Here is a 10000-nt window from a genome sequence, read left to right on the forward strand (position 1 = left end):
CCCCCGAATCGCACAGAGTCCACCAGCTTATATGTGAAAGCGACCTAAGTGTAGTATTGGTTTTCATTCTACAACTAGGCATCTCGCGCACTACGCGCGCTTGATTCCTAGGCTCGCCCGCTGCGCGGCCTCGCCCGCCCTGCAGCTCATCGAGCTGGCCCTTGCAGCTCGCATACGCAGCTCGGCCGCTGCGTGGCCTCGCCCGCCCTGCAGCTCGACCGCTGTGCAGGCTCCCTTGCTCTTATGACATCACTGATGAATGACATCACCGATGATGTCACAACTTCACATCTTATGACATCACTGATGACATCATCAGTGATTTATGACATAACTGATGACATTATCAGTGATGTCACTATGACATCATCAGTGGGACAAACATTTAAACAGAACAAACAGAGCCCACATTGCCCCTTTTATTTATATATATATATATATATATAATGTAGAGATAGATAGATGGATAAATATGGAGTCATTCAAATGGCATCATATAGGCTGATCCATCATATCTGACGACAGTCTGGACCAGATCCCATTTGATTTGATTACTTACTTACTTACTTGCGCCTATCGCTCCTGGAGGAGCATAGGCCGTCGACAACAGTTCGCCAGAGTCCTCTGTCCTGTGCTTTTCTTTCCAGCTGTTTCCATGTCAGTCCGCTCTGTGTGATGTCTGTCTCCAAGTCCCTGCGCCAGGTGTTCTTGGGCCGGCCTCTCTTCCTTTTGCCTTGGGGGTTCCATCTAAGGGCCTGTCTGGTGGTGCTGGTGCTTGGTCTGCGCAGTGTGTGGCCGATCCATCCCCACCTTCTTCTCCTTATTTGTTCTTCCACTGGTTGTTCGTTTGTTCTCTGCCAGAGATCGTTGTTACTGATGGTATCTGGCCAGTGGATGCTCAGGATCCGCCTCAGGCATCTGTTGATGAATGACTGCACTCTAGTCATTGTGATCTTAGTTATCCTCCACGTCTCTGATCCGTATAGGAGTACTGGCTTGATGTTGGATTTGAAGAGTCTAATCTTTGTCTGCTGACTGATTACCTTGGAGCTCCAGATGTTCTTTAGTTGGATGTATGAGGCCCTTGCCTTGCTGATTCTTGCTTTGACATCTGCCTCTGTGCCACCCTTCTTGTCGATGATGCTACCTAGGTAGGTGAAGGATTGTACTTCCTCAAGTGCTGTTCCCTCCAGGTCCACTGGGTCTTCGTTACTTGTGCCGATCCTGAGTATTTTGGTCTTTGCCTGGTGGATGTTGAGGCCTAGTTGTGTTGAGGTGTCTGCCAGTATGTTCGTCTTCTCCTGCATCTGTTGTCGACTGTGAGATAGTAGGGCAAGGTCGTCTGCGAAGTCCAGGTCGTCCAGTTGTGTTGTCAGTGTCCACTGGATCCCGTTCCTCCTCTGTGCTGTTGTGGTCTTTAATATCCAGTCGATGGCCAGGAGGAAAAGGAAAGGGGACAGTATACCGCCTTGCCTTACTCCGGTCTTCACTTGAAAGCTTCGTGTGAGCTGTCCGCTATGTATGACTCTGCAGGTCATTCCTTCATAGGAGTTCCTCATGATGTTGACAAGCTTTACTGGTATGCCGTAGTGTCGAAGCAATTTCCAGAGGGTGTTTCTGTGTAGGCTGTCAAATGCCTTCTCGTAGTCTACGAAGTTGACGTATAGTGGAGAGTTCCATTCCAGTGATTGCTCAACTATGATTCGGAGGGTTGCAATCTGGTCCACACATGATCTATTGGGCCGGAAGCCTGCCTGCTGGTCTCTCAGCTGCGGATCCACCGCTCTCCTTATTCGTTCGAGGAGGATTCGGTTGAAGATTTTGCCTGGCACTGATAGAAGCATGATTCCCCTGTAGTTATGGCATTGGCTGAGGTCTCCTTTTTTGGGTATTTTGACCAGGTAGCCTTCTTTCCAATCCGTTGGTCCTTCCTCTTTCTCCCAGATCTTCTCAAACAGAGGGTGTAGCATCTCTACCGAGGTGTCGGCCTTCAGTGCCTCCGCAGGGATGTCGTCTGGTCCTGCTGCTTTACTATTCCTTAGTTGTGCAATGGCCTGTTGAATTTCCTGCTTGCTGGGCTTTCCGCAGTTGATAACTATGTCAGACTCTGCAGGTTGAATGTCCGGGGGGTTAGGTGGTGTTGGTCTATTCAAGAGTTCTTCAAAGTACTCTGCCCATCTCTCCTGCTGTTGGTCCAGTCTTTTGATGGTCTTTCCTTCCTTGTCTTTGATTGGTCGTTCTGGTCTGCTGAACTTTCCGGACAGTTTCTTGGTGGTGTCATACAGTTCCTTCATGTTTCCTTTTGCTACTGCTTCTTCTGCTTCTTTAGCCAGGTTGTCGATGTAGTTTCGCTTATCCTTCTTGGCATTTCTTTTGACCTTTCTGTTTGCCTGGGTGTACTCCTTTTGGGCTTTTGCCTTGGTTGCCCTTGTTCGGCCGTTGTTAACTTCTGCCTTTTTCTGTCTCCTTTCTTCTATGTTGCGTAGTGTTTCTGCTGATATCCACTCTTTATGGTGTTTCTTCTTTATTCCAATCACTTCCTTACATGTTGTTGTGAGAGTTTCCCTTATCCTTTCCCATTGGTCTTGCTGGTCTCCTTCGTCACTGCTTAGGTCTTGCAAGGCTTGGTATCTGTTCTTCAGCTTTAGTGTGAACTCTTCTCTTATCTGTGTGTCTTTTAAGAGGTGGACATTGAATTGCTGTTTCTTTGTTGTTGTTTCCATCCAGTGTTTCTTCAGTTTCAGCTTGAGCATAGCGCTTAGCAGGTGGTGGTCTGATGCTATGTCTGCTCCTCGCCTTACTCGCAGGTCCTGTAGTGATCTCCTGAACTTTCTGGCTATGCAGAAGTGGTCTATCTGGTTCTCGGTCACTCCATCCGGTGATACCCAGGTTGCCTTGTGGATCCTCTTATGTGGGAAGACGCTTCCTCCGATAACCAGGTTGTTCAGGGCACAGGTGTCCACAAATCTCTCTCCATTTTCATTCATTTCTCCTAGGCCATGCTGCCAGTGTTTGTTATTTATGATTGTGAATATAAAAGGCTTAAAAAGGAAAATGTAGTAAGACAGAGGAGAATAAGAACGGAGAATACCCTTGAAGTATTGAGATCTGAACTGCTGAGACAGGACTGGAGAAAAGTATATGAAGCAGTGGATGTTGATCCTGCTTATGACTCTTTCTTGGAAACGTTCTTGACCATATATGAAAGAAGCTGTCCAATGCAACAAAGCAACCATACATTTAAAAGCTCTGAAAAACCATGGATCACAAAGGGACTACTAAATGCCTGTAAAAAAAAGAACACCTTGTACAAGGAATTTATAAAACACAGAACTAGAGAAAAAGAAACTAAATATAAATTATATAAAAACAAATTAACTGATATCCTTAGAAAATGTAAGAAGGATTATTATAATAGAGTGTTAGAAAATAACAAAGATAATATTAGGGGTACATGGAATATATTAAATTCAATTATTAGAAATAAAAAAACAAGCTCCTACTTCCCAGACTATTTTATAGAAAATGGTAAAACAATCACTAATAAAAAGGATTTGGTGGACGGCTTCAATAACTTCTTTGTTAATGTGGGGCCCCGACTGGCGATGGAAATAAACCCTCCACAAGGGGGAGGTGTTGAAAAGTTCCATGGAGAGAGGAATCCAGCCACCATCTTTTTGAGAGAGACAAATAGAAATGAAATTATTGATGTGGTCAATAAATTTAAGAATAAAACATCTACGGACTGGAATGGTCTCGACATGACCTTAATAAAGCAAGTAATTGATACTATCGTAGACCCCTTAACATACATCAGTAATCTGTCATTCAACTTGGGCTGCTTTCCTAGCAAAATGAAAACTGCCAAAGTGACACCAGTATATAAAGCAGGAGAAAAAAACATTTTTACTAACTATAGGCAAATCTCATTACTCTCCCAGTTTTCTAAAATTCTGGAGAAACTCTTTGTTGCACGGTTGGACAGCTTCATTGAAAAATATGAACTGCTTACAGACAGTCAGTATTAGGGGTGGGAATCGCTGAGTAGCTCACGATACGATATCGTCACGATACTTGGCCCTCGATAACGATATATCACGATACTGCGATACTGCGATACTGCGATATATTGGAAGACGATACATCACGATACCTGTGTAACAAGTGAAAAAAATACCTCTGAAGGCAAAAAATCATGTATTATGCATTTATTAGCAGAATTGACATGAACTCTCTGAGTTCACTCACTCACTCATACCATTTTCGATACCACGGAGGAAAAGTTACACATTAAGTCTTTTTATTATTACTATTAAAACAAGAAAACCTATATAACCTACCTACCTACCTATATAATTTCTAAAAGTAGATATTAATGATCAAACATTTCCATTCATGTAGCCTACAGTAGTTATGTTTTTGTTTCAACTACAAACATAAATAAAGTCAACTTGAAACTATGTTTCAACTACCACACACAGCATAATATTTTAGCCTGTTTATTAAAAAAAAAAAAAAAAAAAAAAAAAAAAAAAAAAAAAAAAAATTAATAAACATATCGATACTTGGCGCCAGTGTATCGATAACGTATCGCGGGTGGAAATATCGCGATAACGTGGGTATCGATATTTTGTCCCACCCCTAGTCAGTATGGCTTTAGAACAAACAGGTCAACTGCCATGGCTCTAACGGATTTAGTGGAAGAGTTAACAAGTACAATTGACAATAAGAAATATGCAGTGGGTGTTTTCATTGATCTGAAGAAAGCGTTTGACACAATAAATCATGATATTCTAATACAAAAACTAGAGAGGTATGGGATCAGAGGGGTGGGGCTAAATTGGCTAAAAAGCTACATTGAAAACCGAAAACAGTTTGTGCAGGTGGGCATTACAACATCTTCTCCCTTAGATATTACTTGCGGTGTACCACAAGGGTCGATTTTAGGACCTAAACTGTTTATACTGTACATTAATGACATATGCAATGTTTCAAAAATATTGAAATATGTAATTTTTGCTGATGACACAAATATATTCTGTGTAGGTGAAAATCTTCAGCAGCTGTTAGAGGCTGTCACAGTAGAATTGGGGAAGCTAAAGTTGTGGTTTGATGCAAATAAACTATCATTAAACACAAAAAAAACAAAATTTATGATCTTTGGCAAAACTAATAAACATCTGAATACTCCCGTAGAATTAATGATTGACAGTGTTAAACTAGAAAGAGTACATGAGAACACATTTTTAGGAGTAATAATCGACCACAACTTTAGCTGGAAACCACATATCAGATATATCAGGTCCAAGTTAGCAAGCACTGTGGGGATTCTATGCAAAACAAGGCACTTTTTGAACATCAAATCATTGCAAACACTGTACTGTACACTCTTCTTACCATACCTAACTTATTGTGTTGAAGTATGGGGAAACACCTATAGAAGCAACTTACAGACAATATGCAACATGCAAAAGAGAGCAATAAGAATAGTGAATAAGGTAGGTTATCATGAACACACAAATGTACTGTTTCATAAATCAAAGACGCTGAAGTTCTGGGATCTGGTGGAGTTCAAAACCGCCCAAACTCTGTATAAAGCGCGACATAATTTACTTCCTGGTAATATACAAAAACAGTTCAGTGATAGAGAAGGTGGTTATGAGCTGAGAGGGAGATTGAATTTCAAACAACCAATTGTTCATAGCACTCTGAAAAGCATGTGCGTATCTGTCTGTGGTGTGAAACTGTGGAATAAATTACCTGACGAGATCAAAGAAAGTAAAAAATCTTGTGCAATTCAAAAAAAAGTATAGAAACATTATTCTGGAGAAGTATAGACGTGATGGTACATAATCAGGACTTATGGGTCACTTGTATTTCCTGTAGTAAGTTTGGTATTAGCTATGTATGTGTAATTATATGTGGTAGGTAGCCTATGTGTGTATAGGCATGTATGAATAATTAGGAGCATGTGCTATTTGTGTGTGTAAACCAATGCATGTATGTATCCATGTGTATGCATATGTACTGCATATGTTTACATATAACGTAAAGGAAAAAGGGTAAGGGCATTTTATAAGCTAGCTAGCTTCAGCCCTAAAACCCTTTCGGTCAGCCTTATGTATCTTTTGTTTTCTTCTGTTTTTTTTTTCCTATTCTGTGAATATTCTTTGCTTTCTGATCGAAATAAACTAACTAACTAACTAACTTCCCATCACTTTTTCGAAGCCTGTGTTGTCTCCGCCAATCTTTGCATTGAAGTCCCCCATGAGAATGCTGATGTCTTTTTCTTTTTGTTGTTCCAGGATGCTCTGCAGTCTGTTGTAGAAATCATCTTTTTTTCCATCATCGCTGTCGTTGGTTGGTGCATAGCATTGTATCACATTCAACTTGATTTTCCGCTTCGTGGTTCTGAAAGTGGCTGTTATAATTCGTGGTCCATGTGCCTCCCATCCAATCAGAGCTTTCTTCGCTGTTGTAGATAGCAGAAAGCCGACCCCCTCGGTGTGGGGGGCTTTCTCTTCTTCATGCCCAGAGTAGAGTAGCAGCTCTCCTGTCTGCAGTCTTTGTTGTCCAGATTGCGTCCATCGTGACTCACTAATTCCTAGAAGGTCTAGTTTGTACCTCTTCATTTCTGCTGCTACTTGTATGGTTTTTCCGGTCTCATACAAGGTCCTGACATTCCATGATCCGAATCGTATATGGTCTCTGGTTGACAAAAGGGGTTTCGACTCTGTGACTTCTTGACAGCTTTCATCAATGAGCGTCATGTTTTCTCTCATAGAGAGTCCTTCTTCTTCCAGGGCTGAGGTCTCTTGTACTGTTGTCGTCGTTTCCGTAACTGGGGTGAATTTCGCCATGCAGGGTTGTTGGCCCTGCGATGGCTAGTCAGCTGGTGGGAGTGCCACCTTACAGCCCACTGACGGGCTGCGAACCCCCCAGGGGGTTCAAGCGGAACTGCTCATTTGTGCCATCCTGGTGCCAATAGCCCCCCGAGGGTTACAGGCTCTCCATTCACGAGCTCGGGCTGGCACCAGGTAGGGTTAAGCTGTCACACCTCAACAAGGTTACACAGTTCCTTGTCCTAGTGGGGTGAGGCCCCTAGGACGGTGACAGATTTGATTTGATTAAAAGACCAATATTGGCTCGATATTGTATAATATGGGCAAACCTATAGTTGTATAATATATACAAGCGTAACCCGTGTGTGTGTGTGTGTGTGTGTGTGTTGTGTGTGTGTGTGTGTGTGTGTTCGTGTGTGTGTGTGTGTGTTTGTGTGTGCGTGCGGCGCGCGCGCACTAGATCTCCCAGCATGTACTTGTGTGGGTGCTGACTGTGTGAAGCAGTGCCTGCTGGGAAGCAAGCTGTCCCCGTTCCTCCTTGTCAGAATCCAACAAACGCTCCATAAATACCAGTCCGGTCCACACACCCACAGACCTGTCACACAGCAACAGGCCCGGCCCGGCCCAGCCCGGCCCGGCCCGGCCCGTGTGCTGTGTGGCTCATCCGCCCATGCAGCGCTGCTGCTGCTGCTGCTGCTGGAGGTATTTGTGCACAGGATAAAAACATGGACGTCCAGGTCTAATCTCTGGCGCTACGTCCGCCTCTTCACTCCTTTCAAGCCTCCTGCATTCTGAATAATGTGCCGCCAACAACATCTGACTCAGCCAGCAGCAGTGCAATCGGGGCCTTTTTCACAGCAGCCATTGTGTGTCTAAAAGGCGGGGTAAACAAGACAGGTGCAACCAAACACATTAATGAGGGCCCCCCAGCACTGGAACACCTAAATGGATTGGAAGTTGGCAACCCTCTTTTTCCTCGTTTTGGTTGCACCTGTGTTTACCCTACCTTTTAGACACAAAATGGCTGATGTGGAAAAAGGTCAATGAGGGTTTGATGTTGAAAGTGTTCAAGTTCAAGTTCAAGTTCAAGTAGTTTATTGTCATATGTATAATACAATGTATAATACAATGAAATTCTTTATGCTCTGAGCACCCTCAGCCTTACATACACAAGGACATGGTCACAAAGACTGACAGAAAAAGGGTGTAGACCTACATAACTATGTAGGTTACACGTGATACAGACATGTCTGTACACAGTGCGTGTAGACATAACACAAACCACGATACAGTACAATACAATAATGGTGCACAACAAAGTGACAGTGCCTTTCTAGTGTGTGTGAGTCAACTGTTCAGCAGCCTGATTGCCTGAGGGAAAAAGCTGTTACTGAGACGGGTGGTGTGTGATTTGATGCTCCGGTAGCGTTTTTTGGAAGGGAGGAGTGAGAACAGGGTATGAGCGGGGTGGCTGGTGTCTTTGATAATGTTTTTGGCTTTCATTTTACAGCGAGTGGTGAAGATGTTATGGAGGTTTGGTAGATCTGTGCCAATGATTTTAGCTGCTGTCTTCACAGTCCTCTGCAGCAGTCTGCAGTCCTGGGCGGTCAGGTTGACGTACCACACTGTGATACACCCTGTCAGAACACTTTCTATGGTACAGCGATAGACAGCGAAGTGTTTAGAATATTTGAAGGCTGATGCCAGTAGCAGTATTTATGGAGCTGTTGATTGCCATTATTTTGTGCTGCTATTAAATATTGTTAAATTGGACCGTTTTCATGACAGAAATGTGTTCAACTGGTGTCAAGGCAGTGCAAAATCCATTCATTATCAGAGACGGTGGCTCAGTGGATTGCACTGTTGCCTCAAAGCAAGAAGGTCCCGGGTTTGAACCCCGGTCCGTCCCAGGTCCTTTCTGTGTGGAGTTTGCATGTTCTGCCCCCGTGTTTGTGTGGGTTTTCTCCGGGTGCTCTGCATGTACAGTATGTTAGGGTTAATACTCCTGTCAGTGCCCCTGACCAAGGCACTGGCAAAAGAATTGGAGTTGGTCCCCGGGCGCTGCACTGCGGCTGCCCACTGCTCCTAGTTCTAGGAAGGTTTCTAGTAGAGGATGGGTCAAATGCAGAGGATGAACTTCCCCATGGGGATAAATAAAACATTTATCCCCTAATTTGTCACAGATTTGTCACACCTAAATCCCGCCTATAAAGCTGCCTCTGGATTAGGGATGTTCATCAATTATCGATAATCGATAATTGATCGTTGAGGAATGAATTCGATCACGTGGATTCTTTTTCGATTATTATTATTATTATTATTATTATTTTTATTTATTTTTTATTTTTTGCGGACTAGGTTTGGGTGGAATTCGTTCCTCCTCGGCCCACTCCATTGCACAGCCGACTAACGTGAGGTGGAGCTTCATATAGTCTCGTTTTCTGGCTGGGCACGGGCCTTTGTGCCAACAAAACTGACTGTGGTTGTCAACGTTACCGCGGGTTTGACTCTGCTGTCAGCTAAGCTGGAAGACGCCGATTGCCTTACATCATGTAACCCGACATGTTTGTTTACCTGGCCACAGCGCTAGTGTCTGATATTCTTACTACACAGCGGCATCTCCATTATAGCTGGCCGAGAACGCGCAACGTTATTACCAGACCAGAGTAAAAAAAAAAATATATATATATATATATATATATATATATTATTATTATTATTATTATTATTATTATTATTATTATTATTACGCTATCGATAATTGACACTAATAATTTTCCCGAATTTCGATTATGGAAATTGTTCAAAATGAACATCCCTAATCTGGATGCTGATTAGATCGTTGATAGTAGATAGTTCATACGTTTGGATCCAGTATCAAATACACGGGGTGTATTCTCCTCACATGAACAATATAAAAACAACACACCACACAGCCTGTGTTTATTCCTCTTTCGCTCTCACGTCTGTGACACCTTATGTTTCTTCAAATCCATACATTATGTGGATGATGGCCACAAGGAACGCGTTTGCAACACTTTGTCTTTTTAATGCGAGGGGGGGGCATGTTTTATTATATGATCATCTCCTTGCGCCTGTCTTTTTACTTTCGATTTCAGCTACCGCTCGCTCTCTTGTGTCTGTCTGTCTCTCTCTCT

General features: G+C 43.1%; 1 protein-coding gene across 1 annotated transcript in view; it reads left to right on the top strand.

The window, feature by feature from the left end:
• The window catches only part of prkcz (protein kinase C, zeta), a gene marked incomplete at both ends in the record, with an annotated part of 175600 nt that overhangs the window by 6351 nt on the left and 159249 nt on the right, over window positions 1-10000 (top strand). The gene's annotated exons all lie outside the window — the stretch shown is intronic.

The sequence above is a fragment of the Poromitra crassiceps genome, assembly GCF_964638095.1.
Source record: "Poromitra crassiceps genome assembly, chromosome: 20".
In the NCBI taxonomy this organism is placed as follows: domain Eukaryota; kingdom Metazoa; phylum Chordata; class Actinopteri; order Beryciformes; family Melamphaidae; genus Poromitra; species Poromitra crassiceps.